This window comes from Artemia franciscana, chromosome 2 (genome assembly GCF_032884065.1).
Source record: "Artemia franciscana chromosome 2, ASM3288406v1, whole genome shotgun sequence".
Classification (NCBI taxonomy): domain Eukaryota; kingdom Metazoa; phylum Arthropoda; class Branchiopoda; order Anostraca; family Artemiidae; genus Artemia; species Artemia franciscana.
Genome location: NC_088864.1, coordinates 35,833,855 through 35,861,572, shown reverse-complemented (window position 1 = coordinate 35,861,572; position 27,718 = coordinate 35,833,855). Strand labels below are relative to the sequence as shown.

General features: G+C 33.6%; 1 long non-coding RNA gene across 1 annotated transcript; it reads left to right on the top strand.

Moving 5' to 3' along the window:
- The first annotated feature begins 12,644 nt into the window (after positions 1–12,644).
- LOC136040866 (uncharacterized) lies at positions 12,645–26,301 on the top strand. Its single transcript, XR_010620905.1, has 2 exons — positions 12,645–12,803; positions 26,083–26,301. It is a non-coding gene; the product is annotated as an uncharacterized LOC136040866 (long non-coding RNA).
- Positions 26,302–27,718: the final 1,417 nt, after the last annotated feature.

Genomic DNA, 27,718 nt, shown 5'->3' with positions numbered 1-27,718 from the left:
CAGTGAAATAAATTTCAAAAGGCGTTTTCAGTAGCTTCATAATATCTAAGTGACAAAAAAATAATTAACTTAAGCTCAAAATGAACAAAGTGGACCATCAAATGAGACAAGATCAAGAGAATGATCTGAAAAGGGTAAATGTACGGGTGAAGATGAACGACCTAGATCATCAAAAGTGACAAGACCAATCGCAGCAGCTAAGGCAAAGGACATTGAAAAAACGTCTGAAGCAACGATAAATGAAAATAAAGAAAAAGAAAAATATGGACTTAGATTGCTTGCGAAAACAACAAATGCAACGATTCAAAACCGAAATTGAAGAACAAAGAAATATGAGGTTAAGAGATGGCTATGAGAATTGCAACGACTCGAAATAAAATTGAAGAACAAAAAAAAACATGCAGTTACAAGACATGTGACAATGAAGGTCAGAACGAATCTTAATGGAAATAAAAAACAAAGTAATATGTGGTTTGAGTATATACGACAGTGAGAACAAATAAATATGTATTTAGAAGGTAACCGACAGCGAGAATTACAAGCAATAGCGGGGGTCAGAACGTGTAAAAAATGAAAAATGAAGAATTCTAGGGTTAGTAGAAGCGTTAAAGTGAGTTTTAGAAAACGGCAATGAAAGACAAAGAATTGTGCTAATAGAAGACAAGCGACGAGGAGAATCAGGATGAGTCTAAAATGAAAGTGAAGAAGCAAGAAATATTACGATAGAAGAACAATTCCATCACAATCTTCGACAACAACAAACTCTGACGCAAAACCCAGTAAAAACCTGCAAAGATGCTGTCTACTACGCAAGTGTTAATTACAATTCATTAGCACCTTTAAAGGTTGTATGTATTCACTGTGGAGTTTTCTATTTCTCCGTAGGGAAAGTAGCCAACACGGGTGATTTATTTGAAACTTGCTGCTAGCTTGGTCGAACTGCATTGCCACCTCAACAATTTCCAAATAAATTGGCCTGGCCTGTTATAGGACATCACTTGCTCTCAAAAAAATATCCACACACAAATACGAAAAGTCAGCTTTTGTTTTGCTTTAGTTTCGTTCAACGCAAACGATGATCGAACCATCAATAGTCTTAATGTTTTCAGCTTTAAAGTGATGGTCAAATTTGTTATAAAATCAATTTGGTAGCACAACCGTCACAGAAAATTCAATACATAGAGAGGGTCCTACACAAAAGCTTCCAATCGTACCTAGTCGATCTGGCCCTGAATATTGCTGACTTATAATGTGCGATATAGTCATGAAGATAAAAGGAAATACTTAAACGTGACTTCAAATGCCATCTTTAAAAGGGATCTTGTTTTCGAAACTTGTGAATGCAGTACAAAATATAAACTATGTAATGTATTTACTAATCTCTGCGTTGCTTTCCTGATATTTTTTACATTGCCATAAACGAAGGTTAAAGCGAAATAGCCATTTAGTACATTAGTAAATATAAAAGAATGTTAAAATTATAAAAGAAGACGAATCATGTGACTGGGCCTGCTGATTGGAAATTAGATCAAATCACGCTTCAGTAAAAACTGGGTTTAAAAGCTATAATTATTTTCTGTATGATATATATGTATCAAATAGTAAATAGCTAGTTCATAAGCTGTGAATCATGCAGAGCGTCTGTGAAAGCGAATCTAATTTCCTTAAAAATCTATACTTCTTATACATATTACATATTAGACAATAAAAACTTCATCTAGTCAGAGCTAAATTGCTGACTGCATCAATAATCAAAATCAACAGATTCTAAAAGCGATAATTTTTCACAGCTTAGCCAAATATTAAAGACGGGCTCGTGTCCTGTTCTTCTGAGCTAAAAAAGGTTTTTGAATTTCGAGCAAAGTCGGTTTTTCTCTGACTAAGCCTTGACTGATTTTGAAATCCTCGATTGTCTGGATTCATCAACCTACAAATCGGAGGTAAAACAACGTGAATTGCTTATTTCAAAATATCCAGTTTAGTCTCGCATCAATTGTAGTTCTGCCAAATTGGAGAATGGGACATATCGTTCTACTCAAAGTTTTACGAGTGGTGTCAAAATAAATCTCCAGTCAAAATGTACACGTACAAAGATATGGTGAATATTCGAGCGCTTTATGGTTTGTGGCATAGACTCCTTGCGGAAAAGTAAACGTTTTTACTTTAATTACCGCAACATAATCCATGTTATGTTTGAATTGATAAGTTTAGTGCTCTTAAGAAAAAAACAACTGTATTGTACCTAATTTTGACTGAGATGTTTTGAATTCTAGCGATAAGAAGTAAATACCATTTGTCTGATCACATTATATGATAAGTCTGTGGATAAACTTAATTACTCCTCTGCAGATAGATTTCATGAACAAATGTTTCTTGTTATACACTAAATTATGGCTAAAAGTTCATTCAGTGTTTTTCAGTCTACTTTATTGGTTTTCATGGATTGCGTATGCTCCTTTCATGGGAAAATGCATGTTTTCGTGATGTGACATGAAGTTATTCAGCCAGTAATTCATTTTCCCTCCTTCACATTGATAAGCAACGGATGCTTAGAAACATCGGCCATCAATGAATTAAGTCTTACGAAAGCCATTGCGAAAATAAGACAAGTTAATATGTATTAAACCTTAAGAGGGTAGCACCGTATAGACGCATAATAACCGATGCTGGAGCTAGCTATAATGATGGAAAATGAAAGGGTATCAATCGCAGACGAGATCATAGTGTTGAATAATTTTTTGGGATTTTTGATAACAATATTAAAATATACAAAATTCAAAGTTTTAGGTGTGGCTATTCTATTATTTTGTACAGTTAAATAGGTTATCTGGGAATAATATTGAATGTATTACTCTGATCATTGTTGGAATTCTCAATTAGCCCCACTTAGATTAAACTTGAGTAATTGGTAACTATGCAAGTGGTACGTGATAATTTTGGGACTATTCATTGTGTTATCTACCATTAACTTGAGTTGTGTCAAACAATCGACTGCTGTTGGTACTTATTTTTCAAACTTTTTAGATGACAAAATCGGAAGGTCCATTTTTTGTAGTTCAACATAATTTTAAGACAAATTTCTCAAGAACCCGACTGTTTGCTGCAAAAACTACATTAATAACGATAATAACCAGTTTAATAACAAGATGATTAGTGAAAATTCCTTGCTTGTTTTTTCTCGCATAAGGTAGAAACTATGATTGTATCTATAATGGTATAGCTAAGAATTTAAGTGACAAACATGGCCCTAACACCATTGTCTGGTATATTTTTTATCAGTAAGACAGTTTCTTGTGTATGAAAATCCGTAATTTTTGATTAGGTTTAAAGAGCGGAGTGGGCACAATTTACTAAATCTTTTTTTCTGGCCAAGCCACTTCGTACAGGAGAAGTTGTAGAAACTTCCAAACAATTGATTTTAAATTAGAAGTACTAGTGTCCTTTCTTAGAGTCAAAAGTGATTGGAGGGCAATCACTCCCCCCCCCCCCATACGCTCATCATTTCCCCAAACACATCAAATCAGAATTTTGAGCTAGCCATTCTGTTCAGCACAGTTCAAAGGTTCCAACTACTAGTTTTATTGAAACTACTTCTAAGGATGTGAGTATAAAGATGAAAAGGGGTCAAAAGGGTATGTCAGCAGTATTTTTGGAATGGCTTACCATATCAACATGAAATTTCCTGGGCATCATGATGCTGATGTTCAACTAACCAGAAGGCCACATGTACCTGCTACTACTGCTATTAATACTGCTGCTACTACTGTTAATACTAATACAATACTACCAGTGCTACTGCTTCTCGTACTACTATGATACTAGAACTTTTAAGGCTAACCGTATGAAGGTGAAAATTTGAGAAAATATTGAGGGGAAATTTGAAGTTATCGGAGAATTTGGACATAATTACCTAGAATAATGTTACACAGATCCAGAATAGATCTGGGTTACAATCAGAGAATACCTAAAGGGGGAGATCAATTGACGAAAAGGAAATATATGCGCGCTACTACTAACATTACTGCCATTGTTACACTTACTACTACCTTTATTGCAACTATTTGTAAGGCCAAGAGCATTAAGATGGAAACATCACGAAGTATATGAACATACAGGTTATCGAAAGGTAGGAGCGTAGCTCCAGCCTTTTTATTGGAGGGACAAGAGGGGGGTACACATCCAGAGAGGAAAGGGGCATAGACTATCCTTCAAGGGAAATCAGGGGCAGTTCTGGTCTCTTCAATTTGCTTATACTTACGGTATGTATTATTATATAAGTATAATCATAAGTAACTTGCTGCCAACTACAGCCTATGCTTTATTTTGATAAAGATAAAATTTCCAAAAAATTAAAAATGATTATCAATCTTGATTACTTATTTGAAATTTGCGTTCCAAAAATTTGCGTCGGAGGCAAGTGTCCCTCAACTCCCTTCCTCTAAAAACACCTGTGGGGTTAAGGATGTTGGGAAACTTGTGAAAAAAGGCCTAAATGTGTTTTAAAGATGTTTGAAAACTCTAATGGTTCTGTTCCGAATTTCCCCCCCATTAGTCTAAGGAAAAATCAAGTCTTTTTGTTGAAAGGGGCCATCACAAATATGAGCCAAAGCTGATACTGGATCATTAACTCGATCAAGTTTGTTAATTACTTTGGTCAATGTTGAGCTGCTTTCACTGTTAAGATTGTCTTTATTTTCGGTTACTGTGTTACTATAGAAAGACGTAAATGGGAATCTAATCCCATTTCAGTACCTTCATCTTCTTGTTCCTTTTTGCGTTGTTTTTTAAAGTTGGCTCTGAGTCAAAAAAAGAAAGTAAGGAGTTGTACCCTTTCTTGGTTTTATTAGCCTGTTATAACCAAATAAAACAGATACAAATTATATTTTTAATAACATCCTAAAACACATCAAAATTGAGAGCTGGTCACGCTGGTTTTTTTACGGAACTGGTTAAGGAACCAAAAGTTTGGCAATCTGACATCGCTTAGCCTACAGACGCCCTTATTCTGAATTAATAATTTACAGAATATGTAGCAGCCCAACTGCCTCGATCATGGGACCACATTTGCATCCGCTCTTCCATCAGATGGGAGGAAATGTACCAAGCGGTTAAAAAGTAAAGACATCCTTCCCGAAGTCTTCAATAGGACCTTTTTGTTCAAGCAATAACAAAGAAAAGTTACTATTTAGCAAGGACGTTACTCGGTTAATTTAAAAGACATTACAAAATACATTAATAAACAACGTATATGCATCAAACAAACATAGATTAAGAGTGGACTCACAAAATGATAAACATAGTAATGACAAACTTGAATTTGGAGGGGCAGCAGTAACACATCCTCTTATTTTTCTTGGTCACTATCCAGACACTGGAACATCATAGAGAACTGTTTAAGGGCTCATAAAAGTTAATTCTTGCGTCTTATCGTTTTTTTTTGTTTTTTTTTTTGTATTTTAGACTCGATAAGGCCGCCATAAAGTGCCACATTGTACACTAAAAGTGCAATTCGGGTGACATTTTTGGAATGGAAAGGATGGAACCGACACGTGGATATCATGGAGAGCCAATTATGTGCTCGTCTATAAATAAATTTTTATATTTAATTGCTCTTTATAGATTTGACTTAATAAGGCATTTATGCAGTTCCACATAGCACCCAAAAAGTGCAATTTGGGTTGTTTTTCAATTTTTTTTTTCAAATAGAAACAACAAGAAAGGGTCTTGTCCAACAAAAAAAATCCACGGACAAATTTTTCCTAAAAATTGACCCCCACCCTGGCGGAAATTCTCCATGGAAAATCCCCCCATTAATTGTTCCTTATATTTGAAATAGCGACAGTATTTTTAATTTAAAGTATTCTTTAAAGAATGTGTAAATTATCAGTTAAAGCTTCGAGCATTTTTTGATTAAGAATATCCAGAAAATCTGAACAATGATTGGCAGTATTCTGGCAAAACCCTATGTTAAACCCAGAGTTTCAAATTACCTTCCCCTTTGAATATTTGTACCGAGCACAAAATTTCTAAATTGCGAGAAAAAAATTCATATTTTTGTTCAGATTCCCTTTATTCTACTTACAGCAGGCATGTCGTACAGCATGCTGATGCAGAGATAAATGTCACACAAGGAGCGCTGGCGTTACGTGATAGATAAATAGATAGATAGATAAGTGTATTTTAAAGCCAAATATACAGCCATGAACACAGTACAAACAACATAAATGAAAGACACCAATTACATGAACTTTGATCAGCGATCATCATAAAACGCTTACATGAAACACTGCATTAACCTAATACTAGTACATAATACTTGAAAATAAGTCATTGAAAAGAACGCTTAACACTCGGAAAAGGACATAAATAAAACATTACATTTAATTTATACAGAGATTTTTTAAATTATTTATTTATTATTATTTTTTTATTTAACAAAATTTCTAGATACCTTGCTACTCTACAAATAAACTGAAGCGACGTACTATTTAAGTACTATATGCGACTAATAACAATAATAATCCTCTGTACTTGTCAGTTATATTATTGGAGTTGGTTCAATGAAATATTTAAAAAAGCACAAATAGCAAGAAGTCAGCATGGTATTGTACGTAGTCGCAGTTCAACATTTATGAGCAAGCATGTGAATCCAAAACGTAAGGAATGAGACGTTGTAAGCGCTTATTAGGCGTTTCAATTGCAAATAGAAGAGTTTGGAGCTATATTTGAGCTTTTATTTAAATATTGGAAGCAAAAATTTAAAACATCAAATGATTTCTGGAGCGGATCCCTCCCCCTCCCCCCTCCCCTGCTACTAACTTTTATGACCAAAATACATCCGATTTGAAATATTTCGATACAGTACGAGTATTATTATAAACGCACTTAGTCTTTTTTTTATTTTCGAAGTTTTTTTTTTATGTTTTTCAATGAAAAATCTTGTTTTCAATGGTTTCTTGTTTTTCTATGATTCCCTTTTTGTCCTAATTGCAGATGTAGAAGGTGCTTTCATTTTCATTTTTGAAAGTTTTAAGACAAAAACAAAATTATCTTGAACTGACAGATTTTAGGAAGCAAAGACCCTTAACTACCAGAAAATATTAGATCCAAGCAGAGTTGCCACTCGGTGAAAAAATCCATAAATTCTTGAACAAAAGTCTCTAAATCAGCCGAAAAAACACTAGATTATTGACTAGAAATCACTAGAGTTATAAAACTCTTTACCATTGTTATTAATTATTGTTTTGTTTCTTTACCATGTTCTGTACAGGTGCACCTTCAGGAGGGCTAAAAATTACCCCCTTAGATTTGGGAAAGTACCTTTAGATTAATGTTTTATTTTTATCAAGAGAAAATTATCATTGAAATTTTGAAAAATGCCTTTTCGCATTTTTTTTGTTTTTACAGAGAATAGAACAAAATCCTTGCTTTCTCCTTGTATTTTTTGGAGTTGATACCATTGGCTTATACCCCGATCACTGAAAATTGGTTATCGGATATCTAATCGAAATATTTGCTTTTTTTTCCTTGTCTGTTCAAAACCCTATTTTTTCAAAAAAATAAAGAAACTATTTTCTTTTTGCTCTGATTCGGCTGTCCTCCAACAAAACCTAGTATCTACATCTGAGTAAGTTCCGAGAAAAACGCGAAAACGTTGTTTTTTAAAGCTGCTTATTTATTCGTATGATTTTTAGAACTTTGTAGTTACAGAAAAATAGCAAATAATTCATTGATTCCAACTATATTAATTACAAGGCCGTAGTCTTTTTTAAAACAAGTGAGCAGGTAGATACTAGGTTTTGTCGGTGTTTTTCCGGTGAGATCTACTTGAATTTCCACCGACAAAACCTATTATCTACACTATTTGGAGTCTTAAAAAAATCGTTATTTTAATTTCTAGCCTCAAGTAACATTATCAAATCACTTTGAACTCAAAAACGATTGAACAGCCATAAATCTGAAAATGTTCAGAAAGTCTGAAACCAACACTTCATCACTGTCAAAGCTGGTGCGGTAAAACATATTTCTTGATCCTTTCCGGAATTCAGCTTCAACAATAGCATTCAGGCGAGGCAACTTAACCTTTTTTATGCAGGCTCTCTTCTTTGAAGTCCAGTTCCTAAAAGAATTTTCCATAGTGATGGTATTAACTCCTTTCCCAGATCCGTTAACACAAGTTAAAAGATCACCAAAGTCATGTATATTGCCCATTTTTTCATTTTCACGTCGATATTCCTGTGATTCCGTCTGCTGCGTTATAGGTATGTCCCTTTGTGAGGTATCTCAGAATAATACGCTCTGGCCTAAAAACTTGGTTCCCTATTTGTACAAGGGCTGTATATAAAACCCAGTTCTTGTTCTGGTCCGAAAAATTGTCCATCCAGAATATGAATGACTTGATGTCTCTTTCACTTGTTGTACTGATCACTGGGAAGAGAGAGTCCACAATGCTCTCCGCTCCTCTGCCTTGCAACGCTTCATGCCATAGCACACAGAATGAATTTTCTGACCCAACAGATCCTGGAAATTTCGGGTGTACCTTTGCAAATGTATCGTTAAAGACTATCAAACGACTCAAGAAAATTGAGTCTTTATTCCCCGGGAACTCGGGAAGCAAGATCACCTTTTGAAGGTCAACTGCATACACTCTATTATCAGGACTGTCGTTTCCTGATATTCCTTGTATCTTCCTGATACTTGTGAGTAGCTTTCCTAGCCAAGTCTATGTGCAGTATCTGAATATCTCTCAAATGCGGGTCAGGCATCAGACACCAGCATTCTCAAGGATATGTTTATGGTTTTCAAAATTCACCTGTGTGATTCGACTGAGATAGTAACGTCTGGATTCTTTCATATGAAGTCATCAAACATAAATTGGATTGTCAGCGAAGAAGGCAAGTACTTCACACCCGGAGCATTTTTTCTCCGGTAGTGGGGGTACAGGGCTTAAAACTGTTGATATGTGAAGTGACTTTTTCTCTGAATTCCACCAAGATCTTGTGCTGAGGCACCCTTTTCCCACGGTTTCCACAAACAATGCCACTTTTTATCTTTTTACAAAATTTACTGATAAGTCCATCAGTTTTCAAGCCAAGAGTGATCATAAATGTTTTTTTTCACACTGGGATTTTTGTTGCGAGATGTTCCACAGCCTTTGGAAGAAAATACAGCCTAGATTCATTTTTCTTGAATTTCTGTTCGGTGAATTCAACTGTTTGGCGGTTGACAGGGTCCAACCTTACACAACTTGCAAGCCACATAAGCCTTGACTCGTACTGCTCTTTCCAAAAGCTAATCCATAAGGTAAAACGATTTTCTCTGTTAAGCTTTTTGCAGTGCTTCCTACAAAACTGTTCACAGGGGGTTGAATCAATAAACGGATGTTTCCGCTTGTCTCGCATCACCTATTCTTCTCCACTTTTGGCTCTTTTTCGTCCAGGATTGGACGCATCGGGACCATCGGTGTGACAGCTGCTTCTTCACTTTTGTCACTAACATTAGGGGACTTCCTAGCCTGTCGTGTTCTGTAGCTTCAATTACGGGCATTTCAGCAAGTGCGGTTGGCAAGTCAGCTGGTTCTGTATTTTGGTTTGTTATTACCATAGCTGGAGTTATCTTGTTAAATATCTCCACATCTATCTCGTCCAGAACAAGCGGCTGCATCAAATGCTATCGCTGTCGCTAACACAAGTTTCTAGCTGTACTTGAGAGAATTCCGTTTCGTGAACTTCCAGTGTGTCTTCCACTTCTTCAATCACATGTGATGAGGCGGTACACTCAGCTTGAAGTTCTTGGTCCTTTTTTTTCTTTCTCTAATATACAAATAAATTTTAATAGATGAAACATTATCTAACTCTCCTTTTTTTAAATCCTCTTTCAACTTTGCTTCCTTGGTATTTATTGGATTTACACCAGTCATAGTACAGGTAGAACAGAACGCAAGAAAATAGTATCTTGAAGGTCGCAATTCCTATAGAGTAAGTTTAAATATGATTCAAGCACTAATCCTGTTGAAATCAATTATTAGAAACAAAGAAAAAAAATGGAAGGTGATAATATGGAAGGTGGTAATATTGCAGAAGTTACTGAAACTCTTACTCTCATGGTTTTTGTTTCTTTTTTCGGAATCAGCACAATTAAAACCGATTTGGCAGCCAATCTTCAGCCTACTGGTTTATTTCTATTTGTGTGTCTACTGTTTACAAAAAATAACCCTGTATATCCAGCCAGTGCCAAAGCTGTAAGCTGTACCTACTGACTCATATGATAGTAGCCATGACCATAAAAAAGTCTCACCTTTTATCTTCCAGCTCATCATGTTCTTTTGCTCTCTTTCTAGCGAGAGCTACCAGTAATTTTCGTCTCTCCATTCAGATCTAGTGCAAAGAGGTCAGTTAAATGGAATAACTGGATGACAGAGAAATTAGCAAAAAACGTATGTATTGTAGTTTTGTAAACAATAAAAGTGATGATGCTGATGATTTTGTTGCTGGTGGATCGCAGTTTGTCAGATACTAGGTTTTGGAGAAAAAGCAAATTTATAGTATATACATAGCCTACTAGGTAAAGCCCGAAAATAAAGCTGAGACCTTGTGTAGATACTAGGTCAGATCTATGAAACTAAGCCTTGGATAAATATTCCGAGTTCACTATTGGATTCCTCGTGGTCTGATTAGGTGCGTTCCACTCCTAACTCAAATTTGATTTTTTGTGTAGATACTAGGTTTTGTCGGAGGACAGCCGGATTGAGCTAGTATAATTACTGGGACACGACCAAAAATTTTTAAAATGGCTTTTTTATTTTTCAAGGAAAAAATTTGTGCCTTTCTTCACAAATTTTGACGAGCATCGGTTTTATTACTTTTTTTTATAAAATAAAAAGAGGTACTTGTTAATTATACGGAACACCCTCAAGAACTAAAGCTATATTAATCCTAATGAAATATACCAAAATATGATGAAAATATAAAACTTTGGTTTGTATAATAATAACATTTGAGCTATATGTTTGCACATTAGGATGGTGTGGGGGCAAAGTAGCCTAACCTTACCCCCACCCCCTCCCAATGTGCGAATATATAGCCCAAATTATACAAGTCCGATGCATTCTAATTCTCGTTATTTATCTTTATAGCTATAAAATAGGTTTTCATAGATCGATATTTTTTAACAAATTATCCTTAGTATACTTTCTTCCCCAGACCTATCCTCAGGGGCTGTGTGTTTTATGTTAAATCTAGAGGTATAGTTCAGGAGCCTTTCAACTATTCTAAACAAGACAGCTATCTCAAACTTTTCATGGAACAGTTTTTCAGGGAAAAAGAGACTGGGAAAGGGGCTAGTAGCCGTCCGATCTTTTTGATCAAATAAAAGGGACACTAGAAATTTAATTTTCGTTCAAATGAGTCCTCTGCTAATTTCTTATGACCGTTGGTTTGATACGATCGTAGTTCGCCTTTCGTTTTGATGATAACGCTTTGACATTTATATCTGATACATGAACACAGGGTGGGAAATCAAAAGTTTCATAGGCGGCAGATTTGCATAAATATTGACCTAAAACATGAATCCACGTGCAATATTGTGAAAAATCACTAGATTTGGGAAAAAATCATTAGTTTAAAAAAATCACTATAAATCACTAACTTGAAGAATATCACTTGGCAACATAAAATTAACTAGAAATAGTGATAAATTACTATGGATGGGCACCCTGGATCTGAACAAATATGACGAAACAGGAAGTATAGTACTTTTTGCAATTTTGCCATTAACTAGGTTCATATATTTATTTGATGATAAGGGTTCGAAGGTGGTATATTTGCATAAAAATTAATGTGGAACATACTAGGAAGTGTAATAAACCGCTTGTCTTTTTCTTTTATATTCAAAACGAGCATGGATTAATTTTAAAAAATATATCTGCTCAAAGTAAAAAACAAAGTTGAAACTTAAAACGAGAAACAATTTTAAAGCTACCTAATATTTTTCTCCAAATTATTCTGAGACAAGCACGGCTCTTGCCCTCCCCCCCAAACGACACCATTGTTAAAAGGACAGATCGAAAATGTCATAGAGTCGCTAATTATATATCCAATTATAATTTTCTTACCCAACTATAATTGCCTACTTGCATATTTTTTTGTTTTTTTGCTGGTATTGATGTTTTAGCGAATAAAACCACGCTCTCCAAAATATATATCGTTTTCAAGCAAATGCAAATGACATTTAATTCGCTCAAAAGGTTTCGAGACGGAGGAGAGAGGAAAGGTAGCAACATTTTTATTTGTAAACCTTGATAATCTCTGATGTATCATTAAATTGCGGTACTGCTGAAATCATAACAAATAAAAAAATTTTACCAAAAATATAAATCATTTTCACTAAAAGAAAACTGACGCTCTTGCTTTCATAAGGCATAAGTATATTATTTAGTTCTTTATTTAAGAATTGACGACGCTTCTTGACTACTAAGGTCCCTGCGTCGGCCCTGAAGTGCATTCCTGCAGCGTGATTCGATCTCTGGGTCCCGTATTACCAAGCTAAGGTCAAATCCACTGCGCCACCAGAGGACGTATATTCTTTAGTAATATCTGTTCGTTTTAAGTTTGAATCTTGGTAAGAATGTCAGCTGCAAAGCCATCTATAATTTTCTGTAAGAAAGGGAAGAAGATTTCAAAGTTTCTACATCTGTTTACTGACCTTCAAATGGAATTCCCTATACGATGCTTCACTTGTGGCGCTGTGATAGCCCCTAAATATGCACAATATACACATCTAATAAATGAGGGGTATTCAACTAGGTAAAATTCTAGTTTAGCTACTGTTTGCTATCTTGGAAAGGGGTTAGGAAAATAAAACTTTCAGGGTTGGGCCTACAGACTAAAGTAGGTCTCTGGAAGGTGTTTTGAAGTACCCGCCGTCATTCTTTCTCATTCCACAGGGCCCTGGCCTTTTATAACCTTTAAAAATCTTTGTAATATAAAGCTGAAATCTTGCAAAATAGACCTGCTTAAATGAAGCACAACAAAACTGTTTTCAGTTTCACAACTTTGCTCAAATACAATTTATGGTAATTCAAAGATCCACAAATACATTCCCCAAAATTTCCTCAAACAATAGGAATTACATTTTAGGAATTTAAACCAGAGAAAAAGAAATTAATATGTAAAAATTAAGGTAAAATCTTATTTTGTCAAAGTTTCAATAGGTTTAGACCTGTGGAGTAGGCAAATTTCTAAGACTTAGAAATCAGAGATGGGGTAAAATTCTAGTTAATTGACTTCTTGCTATCTCAGAAAGGGTTTGGGTTAGGAAAAATGACACTTTCAGGTATAGGTTTACAAGCTAAAGTATGCCCTGGGAAGGTATTTTGAAGTAACTACCTCCACTCCTTCTCCCTCTAGAGGGCCCTGACCTTTGATGGCTTTTAAAAATATGTGTGTTATAAAAGTGAAACCTTGCAAATAGATCTTCTACTTAATCAAAGTACAACAAAATTGTTTTCAGCATCTTAACTTTGCTCAATTCCATTTTATAAGATTTTAAAGATATGCAAATATATTTTCTAAATTTTGAAAAAAAAATTGATATGGCTCAAAATTCTACTCAAATAACAGGAAGTACATTTTCAGAACTAAAGGCAGAGACAAAGCAACTAGTAACTTGAAAATTAAGGTAAAATGTTGTTTTGTCAAAAATTTCCATAGGTCATACAGTCATACAGTAATTTCATAATGTCATACAGGCAAATTTCAGGGCCCTCTAGAAGGAGTGGAGGTTGGTACTTTAGAATACCTTCCTGGGACATTCTTTAGCCAGTAGACCCATCCCTGAAAACTTCATTTTCCTAACCTAGACCCTTTCTGAGATAGCAAGAATTCAATTAACTAGAATTTTACCAAAGATGGTTAAGAGGGACAATCATTTCTTTCTGATGTTGTGGAAGTGAGAAGTGGAGTTCTTCAAGGTATAGTCCTGGGCCCAACTTTATTTGATATTTTCATTTATGATGCACCTTGTAACATCAAAAATAAAGCAAGGTTTTATGCAGATGATTCAAAGGTAATTGGTTCAGTTAAAAGCTCAGGAAAAATTGAAACCATTCAAGCAGACTTGGACTCATTTACCTGCTGGGCAGAGACTTGGAAGCTGAAGTTCAATGTCTTAAAATGCAAGGTTAATCACTTTGGTAGTAAAAATTCAAAACACTAGTGCTCAATTGAGTCAAGGAACAAAACAAGGGAAACTATTGTCAGTAGTCATGCTGAATATGATCTGGGCCTATTAGTTGATGAACAGCTAAAGTTCTGTTTGCTTGCTCAGATTATGGAAGCAAAGGCTGGTCTGACTCTTGGTATATTTAAGAGAACTTTCTGTAATTGTTCACCATAAGCTATTTAAAAGTTCTATAAAAGTTTAATTTGACCTAAGCTAGAGTTAGCCATGTGCATTGCCTACCAAAGTTATAAATCTCTCCTTACTGCAGATAAGTCCATGCTTAGCCTAGACAAAATATACAAGTCTATATGAATTATATGTTTTAATGAGTGCAGATTATCACTCTTTTCAATGTCTTCCTTGAACAAAATATTACAGGCTAATACCAAGAGTATTACCATTCAGTTTTGTAATCAACATTCCCCAAATATGATAGCTGCTGCCATAGCAGTTGTGCCCCCTCCCTACAGGGCACAGGAATAGTCCTTGATTATATGCAAAAAATGTTGGAAATGTGCAGTTTTCAACAAAATTCAGGTAGGACAAAAGTAAATATATAACTTGATGCCTTTTTTAAGTTCTTTCAGAATTCAATAAATGCTTCTATGGAAAATTGCATTTTCAGCCCTGTGTAATATTTGGTCTTAAAATGGGTCAGGGTTTTGCTGAACCACTACTCATAGTGGTTTAGCCAAAAATGAAAAATTCTTTTATGAGAAATTTGTTATGATATAAAGCTTGATAAGAACATAATATAAATATGAATAGGATCTTGTATACAAAAAGACTAAAAAGAAGTAATAACAATTGTATTTGATATTTTCACAAAATAGTTAGTCATTTCTTTCAATGCACTTGGCAGACAACTAAAGTACCAGCTAGAATTCATATTATTTTCTAGAACTGAAAATGTTTTCCTTAGGGATTTATCAATTTACTACCACTATGAAAGCAGAGAGAGATGTTGGACACAAGTCCTATTCTAAAAAAGAAACATACTAAATTATATCCCTACTAGCTGTTGGGGTGGCACTTCGCGCCACCCCAACACCTAGTTGATGGGGGCGCTTCGCCCACCCCCCAAGCCCCCCCGCGCACGTAAGTTGTTACACGCCATATAAGTTACGCGCCATTGTAGTTGTGTCCCTGTGTCCCACCTGTGAATATAGATAGATATATATATATGTTTTTAACTAACGCACCACCCTACATAAAACTTGCAAACATACAACATGCTTTGCTGTCCCATTGTCTGTGAATATAAATAGATTGTCAGGTTTACCGACTCTTGAGCAGGCAACATATAATTGTCCATGGGAAAAACAATCCGTATTCAGATCTAAACATCATTATTCTAATGATTGCCCTTGAGCTTTGTTGATGGTGATTGCTAATTGAACATTCTCTGTGTCCCAGTCGTCATTTATATATCCTCCTGTGCCCCCGGCGTCCCCGTTGTAGTTGTGTCCCGGTCATTTATATTCCCTGTGTCCCAGTCGTCATTTGTGTCCTGGTGTCCTAGTCTGTAATTTCTCTTTGAGTGTCCTGGTCATCATTTATATCCTGGTGTCCCGGTCGTCATTTGCGTCCCAGTGTCCTGGTCTGTATATACATTCGTTTTTGAATTGGTATATGATGAAATAAATTTTTTGTTTTTTTGTCTTTTTCTTTTCATTTTTTTTGGTTTTTACCTTTTTTAGCTGTTTTAGGTTTTTTTCTTTTTTCTTTTTAGTTTTTTTTTAGTTTTTACCTTTTTTTAGTGTTTTTTTATTTTTATTTTTATTTTTTTAGTTTTCTATTTTTCAGTTTTTTTCCTTTTTTAGTTTTTTTTTTTTTTTTAGTTTTGAAATAAATTTTTTATTTTTTTCCTTTTTTTTCTTTTTAGTTTTGTTTTTGGCTTTTACCTTTTTTTAGCTTTTTTAGTTTTTTTGTAGTTTTTACCTTTTTTTTATTTTTATTTTTTTTTAGTTTACTTTTTCTCCTTTATTTTTCAGTTTTTTCCTTTTTTATTTTTTAATCTTTTTTTTGTTTTTAGTTTTTTACCTTTTTTTGTTTTTTTAGTTTTTTTTTAGTTTTTGCCTTTTTTATTTTTTTATTAGTTTTTAGTTGTTTTTTAAGTTTTTTTTTGTAGTTTTTACCTTTTTTAGCTGTTTTAGTTTTTTTTTCTTTTTTTAGTTTTTTTTTTGTAGTTTTTACCTTTTTTTAGTATTTTTTTATTTTTATTTTTATTTTTTTAGTTTTCTATTTTTCAGTTTTTTTCCTTTTTTAGTTTTTTTTCTTTTTTAGTTTTGAAATAGTTTTCTTTTTCTCCTTTATTTTTCAGTTTTTTTCCTTTTTTAGTTTTTTAGTTTTTTAGCCTTTTTTTAGTTTTTTTTATTAGTTTTTAGTTTTTTTTTGTAGTTTTTACCTTTTTTTAGTTTTTTTCTTTTTTAGTTTTTAGTTTTTTAACTTTTTTTTAGCTTTTTCAGTTTTTTTTAGTTTTTTTTCTTTTTGTTTTTTTTTTGTAGTTTTTACCTTTTTAGTCAAGGTTCGAACCTGGAACCTCTCGAACCTAGAACCTGGAACATAATGCGTTACCAACTCAGCTACATCGGCTTGAATACTTTTGTTTTTGAATTATTCAAAAATGAAATAATTCAGGACGTCACTCGACAGACAGACAGACAACTTATTTTTATATATATATATAGATTATGGCTTTAAGTGAGACTAACAAGATGAAGAAGCAAGATGTTTTTCTATGCTAGAAATTTGTTGTGCAAATATATAGAATTTCAGGGCTAAAAAAACAAAGCTTCTGTGTTGTTTTTGAATATGAGAATCATAAATGTATTAAATTATAACTAATTTAGAAGTTTTTTCCTTAAGGGCTATTTTTAAAATGGACAAGGGCTTGACTGAATGACTGTTCATAATAACCAAAAATCAAAAATGCTTTTTTGTAGAAAACAAAGCTGTCAAGCAAGATAAAATTGCAATTAGAAGCTGGTGCAGGAATAGTAACTATGATTTCAATAAATCTTAATAGCAAATGTTTATTTTGAAGTCAAGTACAATGTGCTATATTGACTGGTGACTGAATATTTAAAGTTTGCAATTTTTGAAAACGTAAGCATAATTGCACAAACAGAGGAAGCTAAAAATAATATTTTTTAAAATCTAGGGGGTTCTTTTTATTGTTTTTTTTTTTTTATCAAAAATACAAAAAAAGGTATTTCCCAATTGAAACACCAAAAGAAGTAAATATTTTCACAATTCAGGGTAGGTCAAGTGATAAGTAAGTTCCAAGATTGTGCATTTCATTTGGAAAGTTTTAAGTTTTTCAATCAATGATTCATCATTACACTCATTGAACATTCCATTACTCCTATCCTCTATCCAATCTGTTTTTTATAGTATTTTGCTAAGGATTTAAAATGAAGTCAATTTTGACAAAAAAATTGTATCTTTTTATTCAAGATGTTGAATGACATCATAATTATAATTTACAACCATAAATGACATTAGGAGTAAAAACTATGTGATGATATCAGTTGTAGCTGGGGTTTAATATTTACTAACTAAATAAAATTAAAACTAAATAATCCTAAAAAAAGAAAGTTTGTTACCTTAAACTTACCTTAAATCGCATTTAAGGCGTTTAAGGCCAGCAAGATAAGGTGGTAGATCCTCCTGTAGTTCTCATTGGTGGTGAGTGATGTAATTATGTTGGCTTAGCTTCCCAGTCCAGCCTCCACTCAGCCCTTTCCCAGTCCCTGTCGACTCCAGCCTTGAAGGAGTGGGGAGTCTCATGTGTTAATGAAAGCAATTTAAAATTGGAAACATGCTTTTCCTCTCCTACCTGCATTTTTGAGAATTGGAATCTCTACATAGACTACTAACATCTCTCAGATTTAATCAGAAATGCAAATTATTTGTGGCTAGTCAAATCTTTAATACATCATGCTAGAGTTTTTATTGTGCTGCATCTTTAATTGTCCATAATTACAATAAATCTTTTCTAGCAGCTGGGCTATCTTTTGGCCTCTTTAGTAGTTAGAGTTCCTCCTCCTTTTTTTTCGTACTTTTGGATGGCTGATCCAATGATTCACTCTGACTCTTTCTGCAATTTCTTCTTTCCCCCTGTTATCTCATTTTTATCCTGGGGTTTTTTATCCTTAAGGCTTTCTGCATTTTCTATTATTTCATCCATTGGAGTACCAACTTAAATTTTTTGAATAGGCTCATTTCATGCTGGATCATTATAAGTCTTAGCATCATTGGCTGGTTTGGACTCACTATTCTTCCTAAGATGTGAATAAAGCCCTTCCTTATTTTTTGTTTTGCTGGAGTATCTTCAAGTTTTTTTTGGGGGGCTCGAATAGCTCCTCCTCCTTCTTTTGCTTCTTTTTGGTGGCTGATCCAACAATTCCCTTTGAATTTTTCTGCAACTCCTGCTTGCCAACAATTTCTTTCTTTACTTCTTTGATCATCTTTTCATCCTTTCTTTTATATGTTTTTATAGGGACCAGGCTTTCTGTGTTTTATATTATTTGATCAGTCAGAGTACCATTTTCAACTTTTTAAATAGACTCCTTTGAGGCTGCATCATTAAGTCTCAGTTGTATTTTCTATTATTTCATCCTTTGGAGTACCACTTTCAACTTAACTTTCAGTCTTTAACTAGCTAGTGAAGAGTGAACTCCTATAATTGGATTACTTTTTTCAAGTTAAAAGGTTTAAATTTGATATTAATTTGGACTTTGACATTGCATAACTTGATGCAAGTGTAGATTTCTACGTGCAGAGAATAGCATTATGGCTGTTACTCAAGCAAAGTTTGATGAAGGAATGCAACGGCTTCAGGCGTCACTAGATAAATTATTAGCAGAGTAGAAAAGTTTTTCTGTCTCAATAATTGCCCTTCAAGATGAAGTTAGGCAAATATTGGCAGAAAATGCAAATCTATGCGACGAATCTAAAAAGCTTCAAAAATTGCAGAATAAAAATTTGGACAGTAAACTTTTGGACATAGAAGGGAGAGAAGGGAAATTGAATTTGATTGTTCATGGTCTGCCCACTGAATAGCATAATCAATTAGTGACTAGCAACGTAAAGTCTCTTGTTTCTGACAAATTGCAAGTTACCAAGGAAGTTACTCTTACCAAGTGTTATCACCTTACAATAAATAGCTGTTCAAACATCACAAGTAGGAAAACTAATGTTCAACCAGTCCCTGTTTTCAGATCACTAGACACTAATTATAATATTCAGGCAATTCTCAATGAGGTGAATAAGTTGAACGGTAGTGGAATTTGCATTTGTACTGATCTCCCACCAAAGCTAAATTTTATATGGAATGAGCTATTGTCTTAGGGAAAGGACATGCATGATTTGGGTTCAATTCATCTTACACATATTAAACAAAAAAGGAGCAAATTATGGCTTTTAATGTAAAAAGTCTCCATCTTCACAGTGGGTTAAAATTGACTAGTTATGGTGATTAATAATGATATACCTTTGTTGAGATTATTTTTATTATGTTAGGTTATGTAATGTTTCTCTGTTCACAGGATCCTACTTATTTGTGTGCGGTTTTTGGTCCCTCTTTAGACTATTATGAGTCTTTCAGTTTTTTGTGTGTGTTTCTATTTATCTGAAGTAATTGATTACAATAACTCTTTCTTTATCTGCATTTCGTCTTACAATGCATATGTTCCATTTCTTTCTCTTTTTTTATTTATTTTCAAGCAGTTTCTTTTTCTTTCATCATTATTTTCGGGTTCTCGCTCATTCAGTTGTTTTTGCTACCTCAAGGCTCAGATGATGTGTATTTGCAAAACTTTCTGCTGGTCTTGATCATAATTCTTATTTTTTCATTGGATGTTAATTGTATTGGGGGGTACACAGAGAGACCTAGAGTCTAACCCTTTAGATTTTTCCATATTCCAGAGCCAAGATAAATTTGTTGGAGGTGAGATAAATGATAGTGGATTAATTAATTTTCCATATCGTGAATATAAATTACCTTCCAAAGTTTCTGATCTTCCCAGTACTGATGTGATGAGAACAGGATTTTTAAATTGTATAGTTTTTTCTTAGTTCTTGGGATGATCTTGTCAATGTAGTTCATAAATTATCATGTTGTGCTATTGGATTCTGTGAGACTTTTTTTTACAGACCCAAATGCTCATGTTGTTTTTCCTGAATATCAGTTTACTTTTAAAAGCTGATTGACAAGGCTCCAAAGTGGTTTAGCAGTATTAGTAAAAGAAGGTATCTCTTTTTGATGCCTTGCAAATCTGGAATGTTCTCGTGAGGAAGTGGTTTTTGAAGTAATGGTGACTGAAATTAGTCTTGGAAACTGATGTAGTTTTTTGCATAGTATACCGACGGTTTTTTTTTCTCCAGTCAAGTCTTTCCTCTCTAAACTCTATGTTTTTTTGCATCAACTTCATTTTCAAAATAAAAATGTTATCCTTTTGGGAGATTTCAATATTGACTTTCTAGAAGCTTCAAATGAATCTTCTGTTGACTTGCTTTTCTGCTTATCTTCTTCCTACTTGCCTGATATGTACGAGAATTTCACCTAGTTCTGCTTCTCTCATTGATAATGTTTTTACATCTTTACTAATTCAAGCAAGTTTTTCTGCTTTAAGTGATATATTAGATCATTTTCTGCTGATTGCAGATTTGCCTTTTATTTATAAAATACCGCATGTAAGTAAGGAACGTCAAAGATGGTTAATAAATAAAATAACATTAAAGTACCTGAATGAAAGCCTTGGTCTGCTGTACTGACAGGATGTTATTTCCACAGAGGATACATCTATGCCAACTGATACTTTTCTAAGAAAATTAAATACTGCCTTGATTCTAGTTGCCCATTTGTTACAAATAAATTTCAAGAGAAAATTTTCCTGTAAGGCCATGGATAACTTCTGGAATTTTAAAGTCAGTAAGGAAAAAAATGATTTATTTAAAAAGCAGTTAAAGAATCCAACTGATTATAATATCAAAAATTTTTAATTTCTAACCACACTGATACAGTTGTCTAAACAAAGGTATTATAATGAGTCCTTTTAAGAAGCTCAAAATTCTCCTTGTAAAACGTGGTCTTTAATCCATTCTTTTATAAAAAAAGGAAGAAATTCCAAGTTTCCTGAAGTTATTAGTTTGGAAGATGGAACGCCTACTAATAAATTGGAGAAAGTGGCTGATATTTTGAATGCTTATTTTGCTAATATAGTAGAGAAAGTTGTTTCATCAGTGATGAACCAGTTTTATTCATGCAGTAATAAATATTTTTCTTCTTACCTTCCTTCTCTTCAAAGTAATTTAATTTTTCTTGGGCCTATTTCTCAGTCTAAAATAGCAAAAATAGCGTAATAACTAAATCCAAGTAATACAGTGGGAACAGACAGGTCTAGTTCTATAACTGTTAAGGAATTATTGTCTGCAGTAATTATACCGTTACAACATATAATTAATCTTTCTTTAAAAATTGAAGTTTTCTGATCTGCTTTTAAAGAAGCAATGATATTTCCAATTGACAAAGTTGACTCTCCTGAAAACCTATCAAATTACTTCAGGTTTTTTCTATAATATTTGAGAAGGTAATTTACAAAAGATTTTATGATTTTCTTAAATCATCTAATTTGTTCACAAATTCCCAATTCGTGGTTTCAGAGGTTATAACAAATTCCCAGTTTTAGGTTTGGACGTGATACTGAACATGCTATCATTGCTCTCATCCAATATATTCATGAATGCTTAGATAGTGGTGAAACTCCAGCAACAATATATTGAGATTTTAAAAAAGCATTTGATAAAATAGCCCATTGTATTTTTTTTTGTAAATTGAATAATTGTGGTGTGTGCAGATCGGCGTTGGATCTAGTTAAATCTTATCTGGATAAGAGAAAGCAACAAATAAATGGAGGTAATTTCCTCTCTCCGCGTATTCCTCAGTCTTCAAAGGTTCGGGGGTTTGGGTACCTGAGGGCTTTGTCCTAGGTCCTCTGCTTTTTCTAATTTATATAAATGATCTTCACTGTGCTTTAGCAATCCCGTGTCTCAACACACATTTTGCTGCAACATATGGCAGTTTCACTCTGAGAGGAATGATGAGGAGTTTGAGGCGAAACTGGATACTGCATTCCCTAATGTTCTTGATTGGTGTTCACCCAATTTTATTGCTTTGAATTTGTCAAAAACTAATTTCATAATTTACAGCAGAAAGTCAAATATCTGCCCTCTTATTACCCAAGTTACTTCTTCAAAATATCTATTATCAATATCTCGGGTGGAAACTATAAAGTACCTTGGACTTGTCATTGACGAAAGCTTATCTTTAAAAAAAAAAAAAAAAATTCAAATACTATGCTTAAAGATTTCAGGGTGTATTGGTTTGATGTGAAGGTTGAAGCATTATTTGCCCTAGGCTACTCTGGTTTACAAAGCATTTATTTTGCACGGTTTCAGTCTGATATTAATTATTGTTCTCTAGTATACTTATCTACATTTAAAAACGATGTTAAACCAATACAGATTTCACAAAATAAAGCCCTAAGAATCCTTAAACTTATTATTCCATCACCTATTGCAGTTCCAAATGAGTCTTACACATCATCTTTATTTACTTATCTAGATATAATTCTAGTTTCTCAACAATTTACTTTTGGAGAAATTCTTTTCAAATTTAATTATGACTTTAAGAAATTACCGCCATATTAACTCAATCAAAGTTTGTTGTCCCAATCGCAAGAATTACATAGTTATAATACTCCACAAAAAAGGCCTTCTACATTTCTATTATTTAATCAGTTCTAGTTCCATTTCAACTTTTTGAGTATGCTCTTTTGAGGCTGGATCGTCAAAAGTCTTAGCCGCATTTGCTGGTTTGGTTCACTATTCTTCCTAGGGCGAGAATCAAGCCCTTCTTTAACAGCTGGAGTATCTTCAGTAGCTCGAACCACCTCCTTTGTTGTTGAAAGTCCAACAATTTCCTCTGATTTTCTCCGCAGCTGCTGCTCATTAACAGTTTCTTTTTTCACTTTCTTTTATATCCTTTTTACCCTTCTTTTTATTTGTTTTTATAGGACCAGATTTTCTGAGTTTTTTATTATTTGATCAGTCAGAGTGCCATTTTCTACTTTTTGAATAGGCTTCTTTGAGGCAAGAGAATTAAGTCTTAACCTCATTGGTTGGTTTGAGTCCACTCTTCTTCTTAGAATAAGAGTTAACTCCTTCGTGGTCCTTTCTTGTGCTTTCATCCATTTTTGGTTATTTGTACAATTTAATCACTCACCAGACTACTAACACTAGTGATTTTAAACATTAGTTTCAGATGTACCCATTCACCAAGCCAAATTTTTGATTTTGATTTTACTTGAACTTTTTTAAGAGAATAATCTAAACTTGCTCAAGAATTGGAAATGGGTTTGATTCTCCCATGAATTCATGCCTTTCAAAAAGTATTGTAAAAAATCAACATGTTCTGTATTGATAAAACGGCAATAAAAATTTGAAATATGTAAATTGGTAGATGGATAAAAATTTGTAGGACTGAAGGAAAATAAATTACGATTTTTTTTTTCAGGGAATATAATCCTTAAAACCCTACAGGGCATCCTACCTCTAAAACTAGAACATTCAGACTTAACATCTTCAGGCTTCTTTAGCAGCTGCAGCACGTCCTCGTCCTTCTTATTTTCGGTGGATGATCCAATGGTTTCATCTAATTCTTTCTGCGACTCCTAATCACTAGCACTTCCTCATTTCACTTATATTTTATAAAATAAATTAGCAGCTATGATAGTGTAGTGTGTGTCTGCAACTAGTAACACCTTATTGCAACTAGTATTAATTTCTTACAGCGGAGTTTGCATAATTTTTGTTTTCTACCTGTGCTCACTCATTTTTTTTTCTTCACCCTTCAGGTGGATGTGCAGGAGAGATTGATTTGACAGCAGCTTAGTCGTATTCATTCTGGTGATTATTTTCAAGCTATTCAACTATAAGATGGCAGCAGTGTTAACTCTTACCTTCCATGTAACAGAAATAGAGTGTAGTTTTGCTAGAGGATATTTAAGCCTAAGCTCTGCTAATAAATCCGATTTCTGATAAGAATCTCAGTTACATTGTTAAAGGCTGTCTTAACAAATGTTTACTGTTGCTCTACTTAGACAAGCTATTTTCTGGATTGATTTTAAGATCATTATGGATTGATTCACCAAATTGAGTTGAGGCTCAAACCACGAAGATCCATTGCCAATTTTTTCAAGATAATAAAAAATCAACAAATATACTTATCTTATTTATATCTTATCTTATATATCATAAATGTACAAATAACATACAATTTTGATGCTGTTTAGGATTTAGACTACATAATTCAGTAACATCATCTTGAATTGTCTTCAATTCATGTTGGCATTGATAGCAATGATTTTGGTCACTTGGCAATTTCTTTTTGTGTAATAATTGCCTGTGAAAATATGCACACCTGAGAGAACAAATTACAAAATAGTTTCAGTGAAATACTTTGGATCGTACAAATATTACCTTTTATATTTCGTCTCTTACTATGTTATTGAGTCTTATTTGTGTTCGGTATCATTTACTCGAATTAGGAGTTATCAGTTCAGATGCTAAGATTAAGGTGAATTTGAATTATGTACAGATTAACCCCCCCCCCCCATTAAACAATCAGAGCTTGTATTGCACCCTAAGAGAGCATGAAAATCAGAGCCTATCAGCATATTTGGTGCATTGATCCTGAGTTAAAATTAACAAAAAGCAGTCTCAATCAGTTCGTCTAAATTTGAGAATAGGTCTATTAATACTTTGGCTGATTTGCTAAGTGACTTGGGTTTCTTCTTTTGCTTCCATCTTTGATTGGTAAAGTTTGTGATCATTCTCAAAAGTTATAATCATATATTTTGTCATAGGGTATTGGTCAGGCCCTAATTTATCCTTATCTCTGTCAATGCTGTGTGTAAAGTGATTTTTTCTGTAAATTCAAACTTATTGATTTGGATAGTATCATTAAAAAAACATTCAAGTTTTGATTGTGCTTAATTGCTATTCCATTTACAGCTGTTTTTCAAATGTCACTTTGTTACTCAACAGTCCTGGATGGCATCTTGTGTGTTTATTGTTCATACATATTTTGAAATATGGAAAAACACGTTTTCTTTCTCTTTATATTGTGCTCTGATCATTTCTATTAATCTTAGTAAAATGCTTCAATTTCTTTTGCTTCCTTTTTTAAATTCTAATGTTAATTTGGAAAAATTCTATTTGTGTTTCTGAGAGATTTGGTTGTTAGCCTAACCTTAATTTTCTTTCTTTCAGTCAAAGTACCCAAATAGGTGATGACCTGTATGCATGTGCTCTTGATTTATTCATGGCCTTTTTGACTGAGCTGCCCAAACTCAAGATTTTTATCCTCTGGCTTCTAATGGCTGACATAATTACCATTTAAATTCGTTGTACCTTATTCCTCAGTATAAAAGTCATAAGTCATCTAGAAATTGCTAACAAAATGTACTTTACTATGATGATATCTATTTTCATTAAAGTGCTAATTACCCAAAAAACAAGTTTACTGACACTGCTTACATCTATTTTGCCAAGTACGGTCGCATACACTGTCTAATAGCAGGTCAAATTTTGGAAATCTTTGCCCTCTATTAGCATTGAGAAGCTTGTAAATGCCAAAAGTATTTGAAGTACAACTGTTCTCTGTGAGTAGTATTGGTTTTCATATTGAGTTTCACTTTGTTCCTTAAAAAGTGAAAAAAAAGAAGAATAGCTAGTGGAGTTAAAAGCTGCATTCCCTACCTTTAGTTATGAATGTTTTTTCTTCTTTTTTTTTAGTGATGCTTTGAATTCTTTAAAAATGGAAGCTTTTTGCTGCAGAAGATTTTTCCTCTCTTATGTACCATCTGTATCAGAGAATTATCACACGCATGAAATTGAGGCCTCAAAATTGAAAATGCGACAGGAAGAACCAGAAAATAATGCAGTAAATGTTATAAAGATCAGGTGATTTTTTCAGAGGCTGTCAATTCAGCAATAAAAATACTTTATATTGTTTTAGTTTGTTGAAGTTGTAATAGATCTCAAATAGGAAATTTGGAAGATATTTTGGGGTCAATTGTCAATCGAAAGCTATGCTGTGCTAAAAGCAGTTCTGTTTCGCGAATACAACTTGTCCGTGGGTCTCAATACCTTAGGTTTATTTGATACCAATTTATTGAGAAGTTTGAATCCACTTTTGTTTCTTCCAGAAAGTTCACAACCAAGTAATTGTGTTACATTTGAGGTGCATTATGCTTATCATCCATGAATGCAGTAATTCTTATGGAAATTTAGGCAATCTTCTGTCTAAAGGGTGCCCACAGAAGATATTAGCTTCCACTCTCCCAGAACCCCGCCAATACTTATGAAAATCCCTAAGAATATTAAGTATAAATATTTTACTGAGTTCAAAGTGCGAATGAAGTTTTATGACAAAAACACCTTTCAAACCTTACTAATGGGTAGGCATAATGAGGCAAGGGACGAAATACATGGAGGCTTTTACAAAGACCTAGCAATCATTTCTCTCTGTCTTTTTAGGGTATTTTCGAGAATGGCTGTAGACTATGTAATCCTAAAAATGTACTTTCATGCAAATAGACTAGAACAAGAATGTCCTCCAACAGCTCAGTAAATTAAAGGTATATGTCAGATATGGTGATGACTTCCTGGTTGTTTGGAAAGGTTCAGCAGAAAAAACTCTCATCTCTAATCAAGATTTATCCGAAAATACCAATACTGTGATATTAAATTTACCATGGAATTTCAAGCAAATAAAAGATCTTCCTTTTATTGGTGTTCTATTTTTAGTAGGGAGAACACAATTGACCCCAGTTTAAAGAAAAAAAAAACTCACCCATAATGATAGGCATTTTAGATACAATTCATACTGCTACTCTACTATTAAGAACTTAAGAAACATATGTTAGCAAAAGAATTGGCTTTGCTAGCTTTGTCATCTCCTACCACTTGCTTTGGCCCTCCAACATAGAAACTAGCTGGACATTAGCTCCCTCCGCTCGCTACAGTAAGCAGTCCAGGCCTTTGGCCGTTGCATGCTTTTTATCATGGTCACATTTTTGTTTTTTAATAAACTTCGGGTTTTTGTAGCCTAATGCTACAAGATTCTAAAATTATTCTACATTAAAGTATCCTTAACATTAGTGGAAACTGTTGAATAACTTAACTTTCAGAAAGACATTAACTTTCAGTATTTTTTAGAACTCTCTCCCTCCCCACCCCCAGCCATAAGCATTATTTGTAATTGTTTCTTGATTATGAAAAAGCTGTCGACTACAAAATAAAGTCAGTCAATGCCAGTAAAAAAGAAAAGTAATAAAAGAGGGGTGTAGAAAGAATTATTGTGAAGGTTTTTTTCTAACTCGTTTTGATTTGTAGGATAAGTTTTTTGTAATATATCCAACAGCCCCAA